This window comes from Nesoenas mayeri (assembly GCF_963082525.1).
Source record: "Nesoenas mayeri genome assembly, chromosome: 5".
Taxonomy (NCBI): domain Eukaryota; kingdom Metazoa; phylum Chordata; class Aves; order Columbiformes; family Columbidae; genus Nesoenas; species Nesoenas mayeri.
In genome coordinates, this window is record NC_137548.1 from 18,853,052 (window position 1) to 18,870,558 (window position 17,507).

At 45.4% G+C, this 17,507-nt stretch overlaps 1 protein-coding gene across 4 annotated transcripts in view; it reads left to right on the forward strand.

The window, feature by feature from the left end:
• Positions 1-17,507, forward strand: part of FOXN3 (forkhead box N3) — a 213,576-nt gene that overhangs the window by 7,148 nt on the left and 188,921 nt on the right. The window contains exon 2 of one of the 4 annotated variants that reach the window (XM_080344694.1): positions 6,779-6,812. The exons of the other annotated variants lie outside the window; for them this stretch is intronic. The gene's annotated coding sequence lies outside the window, so the exon portion shown is untranslated. The remainder of the gene's footprint in view (positions 1-6,778; positions 6,813-17,507) is intronic. 4 annotated transcript variants of the gene reach the window in all.

Here is a 17,507-nt window from a genome sequence, read left to right on the forward strand (position 1 = left end):
TAAATGCAGGAGATGTTGAGGGACCTGGCTGAGGGTTTTTACTTGTCAAGTGGAATATATTTGCTTTTGGAGGTACCAGAACAGAAACTCATCTCTTGTAAATTGGTATAGTGCCATTTGAGCTAGTGGAATTACAGTGATTTACACCAGCTGATACTCTATCCACTGGTAATACAAGTTGAGTGATGGGAGATCTAGAAGAGGTTATAGGCCTGAGCAGCAGGGAGGGTAGAAGTTTGTTCACAAGTGACAAAGAGTGGACAAGTGAAGAGGTTTGGTAGGAAGGATCAAAAGGTGCATTGCAGCTATGGTTGGTTTGGTTTGATGACAAGATGCCTGGCCAAGAGATGTCGACAAGGCAGTCTGAGACACGGGCTTGGCTGGAGAGGAGAGCTGGCGACGAAAAGTACATTTCTCATTGGCACAGTAGCGACTGATGCGTGAGTGAATAAGATCACACAGGGGGTGAGGGAGCGGTAGTGGGGGAAGACCAAGGCCAAGGCCACAGCAGGAACCCGGGGAAAAGTGGGGAAAAAAAAACAAGCCAAGGCCACAGCAGGAGCAAGGGAGCAATCACTAGACCTGGATGAGGAGGGCCAGCAGACAGCAGCTCACAAAGCCAAGGCAGGACAAAATTGCGATATAGAAAGGGGAACAGAACAAACTTGTGGAATATTATTTAGGGTCAGAAGAGAAAGGGAATGACATTGACTTATTTAGAGGCATGAGCTGTGAATAATCTCTACTACAATTAGTAAACTTTGAAAAGCTGAGCTATAAATGAACTACATTGTAACTGGTATGTCTACTTTTTTTTTGCCCATCTTCTGTTGTCTCAAAGTAGGCTCATGTGATGGTGCAGCAGACCTTAATGTCCTGGGATGGTTAGGGCAGCATGGCTAACAGCTGCTGTGGTGGCTGCTCTGCACCGCACTTCTCCAGGGCTGCAGTGGCCATGTCCCCTGCGGGTCACCCCAGCACCTCCAGCTGGGCGCTGTGCCTGCTGCACGCAGGGTCGCGGGAGGCGTCACAGTCAGGTCATTGCTCAGGAAATTCAAACTAGTACCAGGAAGTCACAGGGTTTTGATTAAATATACCAACATTGTCGCTGTTGTTGCTGTACCCCAGTTATCAGGCACCGTGTGGGGGGAGTGGGGTGTTGTTGAACCACCGCTGGGTTTGGGAGGCTGGGGGGGGGTGGTGCATGGGCTCCCCCCCAGCTCTGCCAACATCTGGCGGGAGCAGGGCTGGGTTGTGATGAAGCCTGTTTAGATACTGTTTCAGTATTTAAAGGGTGGCTGCAAAGAAGATCAAGACCCCCTTTTTACAAGGAGTCACATAGAAAAGGCAAATGGCAATGGGAGGAGGTTACTCCTGGGGAGATTCTGTTTGAACAGGACGGAAGTTTTTCATGATGAGGACAATTTGCCATTGGAATAATCTCCCCAGGGAAGTGGTGGATTCCCCAACACTGGACACTTTTATGATTCAGCTGGACAGAGTGCTGGGTCATCCTGTCTAGACGGTGATTTTGACAAGAAAGGTTGGACCAGGTGATTCCCGTGGTCCCTTCTGACCTGGTATTCTATGATTCTATGAAAATACTGCAGCTTCACCTTGTGTTCTGACACAGTGAGAGGTCTCACTCTGGATGTGTTTTGCTATAGAGTCTCTCTGTGCAAGGAGGAAGAAAATGCAGACCTGTAAAATGAGGGAAAATGTGGAAAAAAATGACCAAAAATGGTGGGGGGGGGAGGCAAAAATGTGGAAATTAGGCAGGTGTGCTAGGTTGATCACCCTTGTTCACAAGCAGGTCTTGTTAGTGACGGAGCTGCAACCCGCATACAATCTTGTGGCCTACTGTACAGACAGGAAACAGCCTGACTAGAAACAAGCCTGGCTTAAGAAAACAGTGTAAAAAGTGAAGAGCAAAATGCTTTTTAAAAATATTGTTGTTTGTAAGCCAGGGTGCCATTTCTCAAGGATGGGGACATTTCCATTTGTGATTCTGGTGGTCTCCCTGTTCAGCATCTCAGAAGCAGCCAGCCTGGATTGGCAAGTCAGCATCTTTAGAAACAGAAAATATTTTGGCTTTCCAAGAATCACAGATCACAGAATGTTAGGGATTGGAAGGGACCTCAGAGATCATATAGTCCAATCCCCCTGCTAGAGCAGGAACACTTAGATGAGGTTACACAGGAATGTGTCCAGGTGGGTTTTGAATGTCTCCAGAGAAGGAGACTCCACAACCTCCCTTGGGCAGCCTGTCCCAGTGTTCTGATACCCTCACTGAGAATAAGTTTCTTCTCAAATTGAAGTGGAACCTCTTGTGTTCCAATTTGAAGCCATTACCCCATGTCCTACTGTTGGTTGTCACCGAGAAGAGCCTGGCTCCATCCTCGTGACACTCACCCTTTATATATTTATAAACATTAATAAGGTGACCCTCAGTCTCCTTTTCTCCAAGCTACAGAGCCCCAGCTCCCTCAGCCTTTCCTCATAAGGGAGATGCTCCACTCCCTTAATCATCTTTGTTGCCCTGCGCTGGACTCTCTCCAGCAGTTCCCTGTCCTTCTTGAACTGAGAGGACCAGAACTGGACACAATATTCCAGATGTGGTCTCACTAGGGCAGAGTAGAGGGGAAGGAGAACCTCTCTGGACCTACTAACCACCCCCCTTCTAATACACCCCAGGATTCCATTGGTCTTCCTGGCCACAAGGGCACAGTGCTGGCTCATGGTCATCCTGCTGTCCACCAGGACCCCCAGGTCCCTTTCCCCTACACTGCTCTCTAATAGGTCATTCCCCAATTTATACTGGAACCTGGGGTTGTTCCTACCCAGATGCAATACACTACACTTTCCCTTGTTATATTTCATTAAATTTTTCCCTGCCCAACTCTCCAGCCTGTCCAGGTCTCTGGATGGCAGCACAGCCTTCTCATGTGTCAGTCACTCCTCCCAGCTTGGTGTCATCAGCAAACTTGCTGATAGTGCACTCTATTCCCTCAAACAAATCATTGATGAATATATTGAATAATACCGTCTCCAGTACTGACCTCTGAGGCACTGCACTAGATACAGGCCTCCAACTGGACTCTGCCCCATTGACCACGACTCTCTGGCTTCTTCCCTTCAGCCAGTTCGCAGTCCACCTCACTATGTGATTGTCCAGACCACACTCCCTCAGTTTAGCTGTGAGGATGCTATAGGAGACTGTGTCACATGCTGTATCGAAGTCAAGGTAAACCACATCCACCACTCTGCCATCATCCATCCATCTTGTTATGTCCTTATAAAAGTCAATGATGTTGGTCAAGCACGACTTCCCCTTGGTGAAGCCATGTTGAATGACTTCTTTCTTTACTAGTTGTATCAAAAGAATGTGTTGCTGTGGTTGCAGCAGTTTGAGGGAAAAAGCTGAGCATCTTGAAGCTAAAATAGCTGAGAGACTGTTCCCAGGGAAAGGAAGGGAAGATGTGGAGGGCTCAGTGGCACGGTGACAGGATGCCAGGCCTTTCACCACACGTCCCTTGGTGGGTTATCTCCAGAGAGCAGTAGTTACCCTCTGGCAATGACTGTCAGTGGTTGCACAGCCGAGGGGCTTCTGGTCCCACGTGGCCACCAGGATGCTGAGGACCATCTCACCTGGGCTCAAGCTGTGACCTTGCTCTGGTTCCTCATGGTTTGGTGATGGGGTCCTGCACCCTCAGAAATCACTGACAGCAATTAAAGACCGTGGTTTTGGGATCAGGCTTCCCAGGGTTGGCACCTGTGCCATCAGGTTGGAGGGTTGTACAAGGGTGTTGAAGAGATGCTACAGAAGAGGAAGGGGCCAGGCACAATTGTATAGTCCTCAAACCCCTTATTGAGGGGATAACTTAACAGTGCCGGTAGCAAAGGCTTTTCTACCAGAAAAGCAGTGTTATATTTTGTTAAGGGGCTGCATGAAGCAGCCTTTGCTGTATTGATTATAAGAGTAGTATCAGTCTTGTCCAGTTGCCCGTTCTCCCTGAGGGGTTTACGTCCCAAGCTGGTGGACTCTGCCCACTCCCCGTGTGGGCTGCTCTTGTTTTATTCAAACCATGCTTCCTTCCTTCTTACTTTTTTTTTTCTGTAAAGTGCTTTCTGCTCAGATGAGGATTCCTGCTCACGGTTCAGGAATTGCTTTGAAATCTGGAACAGTATTTTTTTTTCTTCAGTAATTTTCAATTTTGAATTTGTGTGCAGCCTTGCTTACTACTGTTAGCTACTGCTGATTGTGTGGGGTAAGAGCTGGGACCACAGAGCAGCCGGGATCTCAAGCACCCTGCTCTGTCTTAGACATAGTGTGGAAGAAAGATTTGCTTTTTGACCCTGAAAACCTGCAGCCTAAATAAGATATTTGGAGCAAAAACTTACTCCACTGTAGAATGCTATACACCAATATAATTATTTGTGCTGCATTCATATTTTATACACTTTAAGTTCCCGTCACCTGTTAACAACATACAAACATTGGGGAAATTTGGAGGGTATGCACAGTATTATTGGCATTTCTCAAGCAGCTGCTACTGGCCTTCTTGTGTTCTGCAAATTTCTTACTGTCAAAAACACTCTCAGCACGTGAATGAATGGGCAGGAAACCAGCTAAATATTGATTAATATAGACAGAAACTGCCCTCCCACCTCTTGCTCATTGAAAACAACAACGACAAGGTCGTGCAGCAGGATTCAGCTTATGGGCTGTTGGGAATACCTTGTTTTACTTCAAAGGTAGAGCTTTGGTTTGGTGGAGACACCCAGGTACAGTGCTGGGAATGAAGAGAGAAGAGGTTTAGCCCAAGTGCAGCATCTGTAGGTGAGGAAGCATCTTGATTTGTACAGGTGTTGAAGCAAACAGCATGGCACTTTGGAAAATGTAGCCAGTCATTCCTTCTGGTGCCAGCGTAGGCATGACCGCTGGCAAAAACTGAAGCTTAACCCTTTCTGGTTGTTTTAGCTGATTTCAGTGAGGATTTTGCCTGAGCTCGATATTTGGTCACACAGATGGCTGATGTTTAAAGTCCACTTTCGTTTATTCATGAGGAGCTCCCGTGGAACACAGTGGTGGTTGCAGTTTTATGGATGCAGAATTTGATGCTCCATTGCCCTCACTGATTTAGCGATGGTGATAACGGTTATTATTAATTTGTATTCCAGTGGTAGGTAAACAGTGTTAATATTTGGCTCTTCCCCAGACTTCCTGGCTTTCTCAAGTGCATTCCCCATTGATACCCAAGGTGATGGATGTGAGTATTCCCACTCTGGCAGTGTGAGTGATGCACTTTGCATCTGCTATGGAGCCAGCAGATGATAAGCCCTCTTTATACAGAGATATGCTGCAACATAGATTTATGTTGCTGTACCTGTGAAATCTGTATCTGGTTATGAACAACATGCAATCTATTACTTGTTTTTGCAAAATTCAACACTAGACCAGCCAATGAAGTGAGGAGCAATGGGCCCAACTCACCCCCTGGGTACAGTGTATTGGCCATTTCTGACTTGCAGATCCTTAAGCCCACAGACTGATCTTGAAGCCTTGTGGCTACGGGAATGAGTGAAGATGGGTTGCCAACAGGTTTGTCTTATGGTGATAGACTCTAATGCCTAATGACTGAACGCAGGTAGAAGCCTTTCCCTGAGTTAGCATACTCATCAGGTCTCCATCTCAGCCACCGTGCTTTACAGAACTGCAAAGAGCTAGTTGTCTTTAACTTTAGTTGGCTAAACTTATTAAGGAGGAGACAGACAGACAGAGAGGGACAGCAGGATGATTGAAGCCTTTTTTAATAGTCAGTAAAGCTAACCCTCTTCCTGTGAAATTCCTAAGTAGCCACCTAAAAAAACTGCTTTGTCTGTGAGCTGCAGAAGAAGGAAACATGGTTAGATTACAGAAATACATGTAATGAGTTTATTATAACACATTAATTACCACCGCCAATAGTTATCCTTCATTATTAAAGCAACTTCCTGCAAGATAAAATAATGAAATGTACATTTTAATATATCTTTATTAGTCAGAAGCCCAAGAAGAGATTCCTGTTCCACTTCTGTCTTGTGGTATGAAGTGATGCAACTCCACTGAAGTCAGAGGTGGATAGATGGGTAGAAGGCAGATTCCTTTTTTACTAGAGAGCTTTCATGCAAAATTGTTTTATTTCTGCACATTAAAGTTAATAACACAGCAAGTGTATTTTGAAGTTAAGTCTTTCTAGGATCTCTATATGTTAAATAACTGCAAACAAACTTTATAGTCACTCTGTAGGCCTTCACGATATATCATTTTGAGCTGCCTTCTACCTATTACGCTTTATCTGCCCGCAAAATCCATTTCTAATTCTGGCCATATCTCCTTTGCGATCACTTGCCAGAAATCTATTCCCAGGATTCTCCTTATTTTAGTGAAATATCTCCGCTTCAGCACCTTTCCCAAGGTGGCTGATCTAATCACGGCACTATCAGTTATCACTTCTCATTTCCTTTGCTAGCTCTGTCAAATGCAATGCGCAGCCTAACAAAGTGACATTCAAATACTCCCAGTGACCAAAGCTATTTCCTTCTCTTTTACTCTGCAAAACTGGAATTGTATGTGGCTCCTTAAATGCATGCTCCTCACTCCAGGAATGTGACTTGTAAAGTGCCCTGTGAGGAGAGTTAGGCAGATGAAATAGCTGCCTCCTTATTTATCGCAGGTAGGTTCCTTTATAGTGATTGCCTGGATATGAAATGTCACATCCACAACCTCTTTTTTCAGGTAGAGGAGGACAATGCTTCTTTTCTGCCACCTGGTAAGAGAGCCCTACCTTGCCATCAGTGAAAAAAAATTTGTCACCTCACTCTTCTAACTTCTATTCTTGTCTGTTTATTATACATGTTTCTCTTTTAAATGTGAGTGTGACTGTACGCAAAGGTCAGTGTGTACCAAACAGGGTGCTTGTGGCTCTCAGGTAAGGAGCCACCTGCCTATTGAGATCCTCTGTTAAGGTTAATGTGGTTTCTATGGACACAGGTCCAGCAGTAGCATAATTTTTTTTTTTTTTCCTTGGGTGACAAACCTCTTAGTGTTATCTTAGATTGCTATCACAGACTAATACTTGTTTTAATAAGTGTGTGCCTGACTACTCCATCCGCTCTGGAAGATAAAGTTATCCATGTGCGTCCTCACAGCCCTTCCTGCTTTGCACCATTTAACACACGCTGTCAGGAGCCCTGCTTTGCTGCAGTCTCATTTCTCCTGCTTTTCCAGAGAAAGCAGGGAGCAGGCTCTCACCAGGCCGGCGAGGAGCATGGGGACAGCCCTCTCCTCACACCCAGCCTCGCTGCAGAGCACCACGAGTGCAGCACCTGCATGGCGCTGCGAGTTTGCTGTGGGCAGCACAGCTCTGGATTTCTTCTGAAATTGTGCAACCTGGTTTGTTTTCCACTCCCCAACACTGTCCCTGCCTTGCATGAATCAACTAAACCCGTCTAGCAGTCTCCAGCAGATCAACGCGTATATTTTCCCCATAGCCTATTGCAGGTTGCAAAATTGAGTTTATTTGTTTCAGACGGCGAGGGGGAAAATTAGCAAAACAGGTTTTATGCTGACAGAAAGAGCGAGTCTGATTTGTTGTTTGTGGCCCAAGGTACAACACAAGCCAGGTGCTCTGTATTTCAGTTCTTTGGCACAAATTTCGATGAGCCATGTCACAGCCTGGCAAGGTTCCAGGGCAAGGTGTTTGCGGTCCCTCTGGTCGGCTGCGGGGGTGCAAACTGGAAAGCATCTGCCCCAACGGGATGGCAGAGCGAGCTTCTGTGTGTCCTTAAATGGTGATTTCCAATACAGCTAAATAACCAGTATGGCATCTAATAGCTTAAAAAGGTGCTCATTGCTGCATTTTTTCCTAGCTATTTCTTCACTGTAGGAAGGTAAAGAAATCTGTGATAAAATAATAATTAAATGCTGACAGTACTAAATTTCCACCCAGCGTGAGTTGGCAGCAGTTGCAAACCAAAACATTAGGTCATTAAAGAAAAAAAAACCTGATTAAATACCTCTGTATGTTTTTCTAATTAGCTATTCTTAAAAAGAGCATGTGGCTGTAATAGAAGGGTGTACTTGACAGCAGCAATTGCTTTTTTGGGGAAAGGTAAAATACTCAAGTTTTAATGTGTATATATGTGTGCTTGAAAGGATTTCTTGCTGATCTTAGCTATGGGGATTTTTATCTCGCTAATAATCCATTCTTAAAAGCCACCATGAAATCTCCCTGCCAGGAAATATGTGAAATCCCCTCAATACTGTGTTTCTGGAAAGAACAGTTAACAGGGAATAATGCGCTTTCGGTTTTGTTTTGGTCTCTTTTTCCCCTTCTCTGGCTCTTCGCACTTGCAAATTGAACAGCCATGGTGGACCTTGCTGTAGTGTTGATGGCATTGAAGCACTGTGAGGCTCAGGGGCTGGCTGCAGTGCACATCTTGCAGACACACAAATAAAAGGGTTTCTGCCCCCAAATGCTTGCTACAATGGGGAGGTACATGAAGCCAGGTGAGGATTCGGAAGGTGAAGAGGGAGTGGTATTGGGAACAGAAACCCCTGTTAACCCCACGCGCACTTGTGGCCAGAGGTCCACTGATCTCAGGGGCAGCCTGAAGCTGGCTTTCTTGACTATATTTTATTAAAACACTGTTGGCTGGGGAGGCTGCAAAGTAAAATTTGTCGAAAAGCATTTATATGCTGCTACTTTTCACCACCTGTTGATGTGCTTTGCCATCTATGCGCCTCGGTGTGGTCCACAGTAATGGGTTGGGGGCTGATACCTACAGTACATGTGTGTCTGGAGCTCCTGCTGTATCCTCTGTCAGGGATGTTGCTGGAACTGGTGAGAAGGGAGGGATCTGGTGCTGGTGGGGACTGGAGCCACCACAGGAGAGCTGGGGCTGCCGCTGGCCCCACGGGAAGCCCTGGAGCTGGAGAGGGTTGGTGGCTGCCCAGCGTCCCCTCTCCCAGTACTGGAAGCATGTCTGAAAGCTGTGTGACGTCTGTGGCCAAAACACACTGTGCAAGCGTGTGCTGAGTGTGGAAGGACGTCCTGGCTGCTGTGGCTCCTGCTCCCATCATATCAGAGCAACTCATGGTCTGTGGTGTGTGTGTTATGGTGCTAGCCCTGCGAGGCACCACAGGGTCATCCTTCCCTGTTTCCTTCTTCTGGCCCTACCTTCCACACTTACATTTGAGAAACTGGGAAACAGAGGGCTTCAGAGAGGTTTTGTAAGTTATTTCGAACTATTCTGTTGTTTGAAGGTGTAGCGTAGGGTAATACAACCTTTTGTTGCATTAATATACTCCTGTTTCCACACAGAAGATGCGTAGGAACAGTGGTCTCACAAACATAATTTCTGATGTCTGAAAGATGCAGGGAAAGGGTTTGTCTGAAGGGGTTTGAAGGAGGCTCAGCATCATGCGCTTACCAATTTACTCAGCACTTTTACTGGACTCTAAGGACAACTGGGATATTCATTTTTCCCCTGAGAGCTGTATAAGTTACATACATTTTTTTTTCTTCACTATGCATTCCAAAAAGCAATTTCTTAGGAAGAGTGGTTCCAGTTTAATCTCCAGATTATCTGTTGTTTCTTTTTCTCCCAAGATAGAGCAGCTGAATAATGAGCTAACTCTAATTCAGGCAGAGCTGGGGACTATCTGTAGGAATCCAGATTTTAGGAGTATTGCTTTAGATCGTGGTGCTTTAGCTGTGTGGCCTGAGCACACCAGTTATTTGGAAGTGAGCACAGGTGCCCCAGCGAGCCTGGCCACTGCTCAGGAGTTCAGTCTCGAGCCCCCTGGCAGCACCCTGGATTTGGAAAGCAGAGCAAAAGGGGCATTTCTGCAGATGTTAGAGCAGTGAATCTTTGCAACTAAATACAGTGACCAAGAGCAGGAGAATATTTTGGCCCATATTTCTCTTGTGTACGAAGGTGTGCCAAGCCAAGAACAGATGGGGTTGGGTCTGCCTGCAGGTGTCCGGGTCTCCGGCTGCCTCTGTCCCAGCCCTGGCCCCAGGCAGGGTGACCAGCTCTCACATCTGCTGCCTTTGCTGCCCTGAAGCTCTCGTCTCAGTCGCAGTCCTGCAAGGTGGCACGTGTGACATGCCCTGACCGGGACATCTCTCCATGATGTGCTGTGGGGCAGCTGAAGTCCCTCTGCATGGGGAGGGACCCTTTCTCATGAGAATCAGCCACCACTAAACCATAGTGACAGAAAGTGGCTCTGAGAACCTGGCCCTTGTATCTGTAAGTTCATTGGGTCGTTGTAGTACTAGCATGGGGTTGAGACAAGCTGTTTTTCTCCTGATATTAATGTACTTGACCCTATAGAGTGCAAGGTAGCCAAGCAGTTACAGGCCATTAATCTCCAATTGCTCTTGTCAGGTATTACGTTAATTAATCCAGGGCCAAACAGTGGTTTTGTTGTCAGTGTAGACCATGGTAAGAGTTTTTAGCTCCTGGTTAGTGCCAAGTTAGTACCTAGTTAGTGGCATTTGCAACCACGTAGACAGATGCCCTCAAATTTCACCATCCGCCACACGAAACCTGGGGTTCGCTGTTGGTTCATCCACTAAACACCTTCAGAACCAGCCCCTTTCCCTGTGCTTGGGTGGCTGGTTCAGGGAAGGCGGGCTGGTGCTTGGGTACCTGTACCGAGGACCGCCAGGTCTCCTACCCAAGAGGCATCTCCTGGAGAGCTCTCGACTGTCCATGCTGCCTTTTCACCTTGTGACCTCTCTGGGCACAATCGGGATGATGGTGGGTTGCGTTATTTCAGTACATGCTGATGTTATTGCCTCGTTTTGCAGAGGCAGAACACTCCAGGCACCCCATGGCACGAATTCCCCTTGGACACTGCCCAAGGGTTACTCATCAGAACAATAATTGCTAAAAAATAATGATGTTGAGCACCAAGACTTATGGAGTGCTTTGTTATGCCAGGCTGTGATGACTGCGTGTATAGAGGCATCCTTTTGTATCTTGAATTGCTATGAAAGGCTTCAGTAGCCTTTCTCTGACAAACTGCTGGTACCTGTAGTTGGGAGCTGGAGCGAGTTTTGCAAGCTCAGGGCCACTGTACATGTATTGATCTGCAGCTGCTCCTGAGGTGAAAACTCTTTATGTTTTAATGCATTAAGTTCTACTCGCAGTGCTCTGCATGGAAGTCTTGTTTTGGAAGTACAGGAAAAACAGAAGGAAGAATGTTGAGATGTTTTAATGCAGGAAAAAACATTTTCTTCCTACACAGTGCCTTTTCAGAGAGAGAACAGCTTCTCCTCTAGTTCTGTTTTGGTGCAGGTCTCTCTCTTCTGAGATATAAACATATGCTTATATCAGTTCCTCAGCTGGTGTGTATCTGTTGACATAGTATATCTACTGACATAATGTACTTTCTGCATTTACACCTGATGTTTCTGCTGTGCCTCTCCAAACTTAGCAAATTCCTCGGTATTTAAACATGCTCCTTTAAAAAAGCTGTAACATGGGGGCTTTTTTTGTGTGTGTGTGTGTGTGAAAAGAACATTGACATAATTACCAACAGGAAAATATAAAGGTAAGGAGGTTGCTCTTTATCTTGATATCTACAGGATTTCTTGTGTCCCGCGAAGCAATTCCCCTTATTCAGCAGATGGGGACCATGAATCTCCCAGGTGGCTGGATTATCACCTAGCAGTCTGTGGCACACCTGGAGCAAGCTCCAGATGTGCTGGGTGTCTGTGAAGTGTCACCTGCCCTTCCCTGGGGACGCTGCCCGCAGCTGGGGGCAGGTCTGTGCTGGTGAGGCACACGGAGTCTCTGGCTCTGCAGCTGGTGCTGCTTCAAACACGGGACAAAATAAAGCTTTCCAGAAGTGCTTAGGTAAAGCCAGAGCACAAATCCATTGCAAATCCAAGTGTGTCCAGGTGAGCGGCTGAGATCACCTGCAAACCATCACTCTCTTCAGCAGAAGTAGAAAGGAGCATGTTTGAGAACTGCTGGGTGTGCTGTGCCTGGCCATAGGAGGCTTTGCTTTCAGATGTTATTTGTTTGTGTGATTTTTTTCCTAGCTGAAATAGCATTTGAGGAGGTAGATTTAGCAACTTTGACCTCTGTTCAGGCTGTCTGCAGAAAAAATGTTAATTATCAGAGGCTGAGATAGAGTCCTGGTCCCTAATGAAGGATCTCAATGAATTTTGAGGATCCTGAGATCATCTGTGGTAGGTTGACCTCAGTGCCTCTGTTAGATACTCTGAAAGAGACTCACCACAGGAACACAATTCGTTCATTTTTGTTGTCTTGATTGCTTCTGTTGTCCTGGTTTTGTTTCTTGTTTTCTCCCGAATCTAGGCATGATTATACTTTCATCCTGTGTCCCACACATGCATTCTTCTGCTAATGAAGGAAAGGAAATGGTCACACTCAGATTCCGGTCTTTAAAAAACAAGAGCATCTTGATTTTGTTAAATTTTTGGACAGGGTACAAGGGATGAAGTTGAAGTTATGTGAGGATAAATGGATACTATCATATGAGAGTTTGTTATGTGCACAGTGATTTGGAAATAAATTTGGTTGTGTTGTTTTGTTGTTTTCCTATGAAAATTGAAAGCTGAAGTAATTTTTTATGTGGTACTCGGGACTTCTTTGGATTTTTTTTTTTTAGTTCTGTGCTACAGAAGAGCCAGTTTTTGAAACTATGTTGAATGGCAATAAGGAGTCCCTAAATTGTGTAGTCTGGGTGTAAGACCTCAGGCTAGTTCAGCTGTTGCTAGGGCGACTCTTAAGTCCTTTAGGCTGATGTAGGTGATGTCCTGCCATAACTACCATGCAGTTTCTGTTTTATGTGGTTTGATTTTATTACAAAATTTCCACTCATTCATCTGCCCTACTATGTCTTATTTGTGTGTTGTTTAAAGGAACATCCATCCCAGTTTTTTTGCAGCTGATACCAATGTGGTGCCCAAGACCTGCCCTCGTGCTGCAGCTGTTCCTGCTGTCAGGGTGAGGCAATCACGGAGGATTCTCATCCCAAGGATGTGTCCTCTCTTACTGCGACTTGGGGTCTGCAGTCAAACAAGGTGGTTTCACCTGGCTGGGTCCATGGGGGTGCGTTGATTTTGGTTACGGTGCTGGGGACTGTGTGATTGGCAGTTGAGGCCATGAGAACCACAGTTCTGGGTGTTTTGTCAAATCTGACAGTGAGTTGCCTGTTGCTTGCTTTTTGTTTGGCAAATAATTGTAAAGCCTTAGCTACAAGTTTCAGTTTCCACAGAGATGTTCCTTTTTTTTGCCTCTGCTAGGCAAGCTGAGCAGGAATGGTTGGAGCCTCCTCCTATCTGTGGTTCTTATCTGTCATCATACTGCAGACAGACATCCTCTCCTCTTCCAAAATACAGAAGATTTCCAGTTAATTGTCTGAAATCAGGGAGGGGGAGGGATTTTTTCCTACAGCCTTTTTGTTGCTCTCTCATGTACAACTGCTCATTGTTTTGCATTAACTGTTCAAACTTGAATATTTCTTAGAAGAGGGTTGAAACTGCGAGCCCTTAAAGAACAAGATCAGATGAGGTGGAACAGGCTTTGATTGCCACTTTGGTCTATGATGTTGTGCTTTTTTCACTGCAGCACAGGTGAAAGCGTATGTTTATTCCTAATATAACAAATAATCTGATGCTCACCTGAGTTTAGCGATATACTTGGAGTAAAAAAGTTTCCTTAGGAGTGAGAAGGCTATTCAGTAATCTGTGTTGGGCATTTTAATTGCAGTGTGTGATGAATCCTTTGAAGTTTTATTACCTATTATATACTTGATTCAAAAGTTGCCTTTTCCAATAGCTTAAGGTTTTTTTATTTGCCTGAGAATATTAGCATTTCTGTTTCAAGCTTTGAAAGAACAAACTTTCCGAGCATGATTATGAACATTAGGTTAATGCATAATCCCCACTCAGAGGTTCTCCTAGATTTCCATGTGCTTGTTTAGAGGCTGTTCAAAGGTGCTTAGCTTTAATTGCCATTATGTAAGCACACAGAAATAAGGACCCAAGAGTCTTATCAATTATTTTGTTCACAAATTCATTTTTAGATCGACTCAGAGCTGTTCTAAGTTGAATTTACATTAAAGTTACTGGGAGATGTAAAAGTTTTCATCTAAATGGGGAGAAGGTTCTGTTGTCTCCCTATTTAAATGCTCAGTGGTTATACCTTTTTAGTCTTAAAGTAATTGCTGAGGATTTGCTATGTTTTCTGTAACACTGTTTTTTGCAGGTATTTTACCTGCTATGCCTGTGCAAACTTTTAACTGCCACAGAGAAATAATACAGGTCTGTTCAGAACTGGCCTGAATGACTGAGTTTCTGTGGTTTTCAGTGAGCTGTAAGTTGGGCTGGAAAAAGGACCTTGCCTTTTAATAGTCTTTGAAAGTGTTACTTGGAAGACTAGAACTGGGGTAACATAACTGCAAGGCGGCTGGACCTGCATCTTCCACCATCCAAGAGAAGCCTTTCTGTAGTCACAGTTCCTGCTTCAGCACTGTATCTAAAGATCTGTGAAGTCCACAAGAGAATTTAGAGTGAGTCATTGTCGCGTAAGAAACTGGAAATATGTTTATAGGGTGCAGGAAAGGACTGGTGTGTGGGGAAGAGCTCTCTGGTGCAGCCTGCCCAATACCAGCAGGTCATGATAAGACTGACAGGAAAAAAGAAGTCAACCATTTTATGAGTTACACTGTGAAACGGAGTACAAAACACATTTTTACATGGTCGTATTATAGAATCAAGAATTCACTTCTAGAGATCATACAGAAATACCCTGTACTTAATGCTGTGCGTTACCCAAATTATGAACAGCACTGAGGGTGCTAACACAAGTATCGATAGCAATAAAACACCACAAGCTGAAATCTGTCTCATTAGAAGAACTCAAATGGTCTTTGACCTTCCTTGTCCCACCCACGTGCATCAGCTGCGTGTGGGGTACGAGAGCAGTCAGGCTCTGTGGGTCTGTGGTCTCTTAGCTAAATTATATGGATGTTGCAAGGAATAACATGTGCTGGTGAGGAGCACAGAAACACTGTTCTGAGTCCTACCACACGCAGGTTGCCTCAGTCAATTAGAATTAGTTTGTTGAGCCCAATGCACGGCCATCAGCCAGCGGTGGGAGGTGCTGCCTGGCATCTGCAGCCCTGTCCCACCGGTGACCCCAGCCCAGTCCCACCACTGATGTCCCTGCTGCTGCTGGGGGCCACCCGCACTGCACCTGATGCCGGTCTTGGAGAAATAAATAGTGCACGGGTGGTGTGGTTATCCTCACCAGCTTCCTTCGCCTGCCTTGCGCGTCTGAGCTTCTTGTCCTTGGAGTTACCAGATTTTTATACAGCTCCTTATTTGTTGCTGCCCAAGCCTTGTGCCTCGCTGCATCTATGGGGTGATGTTCACCCCGCTGGCACGGCCTGCTGCCTTGTCGCTCTCTCATCCCCATTCAGCTCTTGGATCGTCTTACATTGTGCCTTTTTGTCTTTTTAATTGAAGACCTTTTTAACCTCAAGGGTAACCGAAACCATTTTTTTACATTGATACTTAGAAATCAGTCATGTTCTATGATTCTGTGATTCAGTTCTATGATTCTATGCGTTTTTACATTAAATTTTTGGTTTAGTTAAAATTCTCCCCCTTTCTGGCTAAATACCCTGTGTGTTTGGTGGATAAATGATGGTCAGTTTTTCAGTAAAAAATGCAGCTGGAATAAAGCTTTTAGTTGCTAAAAAGCCTGAGGTTCTGGTTTTTGCATCTCAGGCTCTGTATAAATTTCTGGGGTATCATGAGGAACAGTTGTCACCACCAGATTTTTTGAATTTTCCAGAAAAAAACAAGTGCAATTTGTCATGAATCCTGATTAATTTATTCCTCATTCCATAAACGTTATTCCCTACCAGTCCAAACGCTGTCATTATGCCGCTGTCATTAACCATCTGTTTAGCATGTAAAACTCCTCGGGGCAGGGATCGTATCTTTGCTTTGTACTGTGTAAAGCTGAGCCTGTAGCTGACACTTGAGAAACAATTAATGATAATACAGCTCAGTAGGGTACTCGGATACCAGGCTAATAAGAGTGGTATAAATGCCTGGCTGGATGGGATTAGAGGGAACTTCTGTGTCCCAGTGGTGCATCTCCAGCAGGTGAAGGGAAATAGTCTTAAAGCACCATTTGACAAGGAGCAGTGGGAAAAAATAAATGGCATTTCTGAAGGATGTGAAAGAGTCAAGGAAGCAAGAGAGTCACAATTTGGGCGTGTATCTGTGCTTAGCTCTATTATTATTATTATTATGAGATTTTGCCAACTAAATATTTTTTCTCTACCATAGATTAAGGGCACACTTCAGAGCATTAATCTCATTAGTGTCTGCGTCTTCCTTTGCATGGTCTTCTGCACGCATTGCAAGTTGATGCTTTATCGTATTTTCCTTTGTATCTTAATGATCCCTGTGTGTTGGGGGGGAGAGAGAGAGAAGCGCAGTAGATTTTCATCCTATGTTAATCCATCAAAATCAAGTTAGTCGCGAGCGATGGAGGAGGCGCGTGTGTGCGCAGACGTCAGCGCCCAGCCGAAAGCTTGCCAGTTGCCCAGCAACCTTCCCGGAGGAAGATGGATGTCCTGCCACCACGTATTCCCCGCACCGCATCCCCCAAGACGCAGGCGATGGGCGTGCGGGCTCCGCTGGCTGGGGATGCCGAGTCTCTCAACAGTTGGCTCTCGTGCCAGGGCTGGATAAAACACATTTCACGCCATCCCCATTAAAAGAGTTAATTCGGTTGACTGCATCACGTCGGTTTGGGAGCAGGTGCTGTGAGCTCATTCACATCACTAGCATTGCTTTTCCCCTCCCTTGGGCTCTTAAAGCTGCATGGCCAGCATAAGTTCACCCTCCTTTTGAGACAGGCCCTTATCTGTAATAACAAATAAAGTGGGGCTGTAGGAGCTCAGTGAATGCCGTGCGTGTCACTGACCTCTTGCTCTTTGGTGGTTTCTGTAGTTGGTGAGTTGGGCTCGGCCGGGGCAGGGCCAGGCCTGCTTGGGCTGTGCTTCCCCATCACGCGGTGGGACTCCGGCTGGGCACGCAGGGGGACAGGCACCATCGGGGTGCAGCCTGGGAAGCCTCTGGAGAAATCAAAGGGCTGTTACTGTTGGAAAGTGTGTAATGCTGATGTTCTGAAACGAAATAGGACCTGACAGTGTCTCTTCAATTTTATGGAATATTTAATTATTATAGAATGCATTTATTTGCTATTTGGTGTTCTTTAGAAGATCTCCCGATCTTGTGCTCTAGGGTGAATTTAAAATTCTTGCATATTTACAACAGTTGGATCTAAATTGTGCTGAAAAGCTGACACAAAATCCTACCTGTGTACTCACAGGTATCTTTCATGGTCTGGCTCTAGTGCCTTTGTTTATGTTGACAAGCTCTTTACTTAGGGTTTGATTC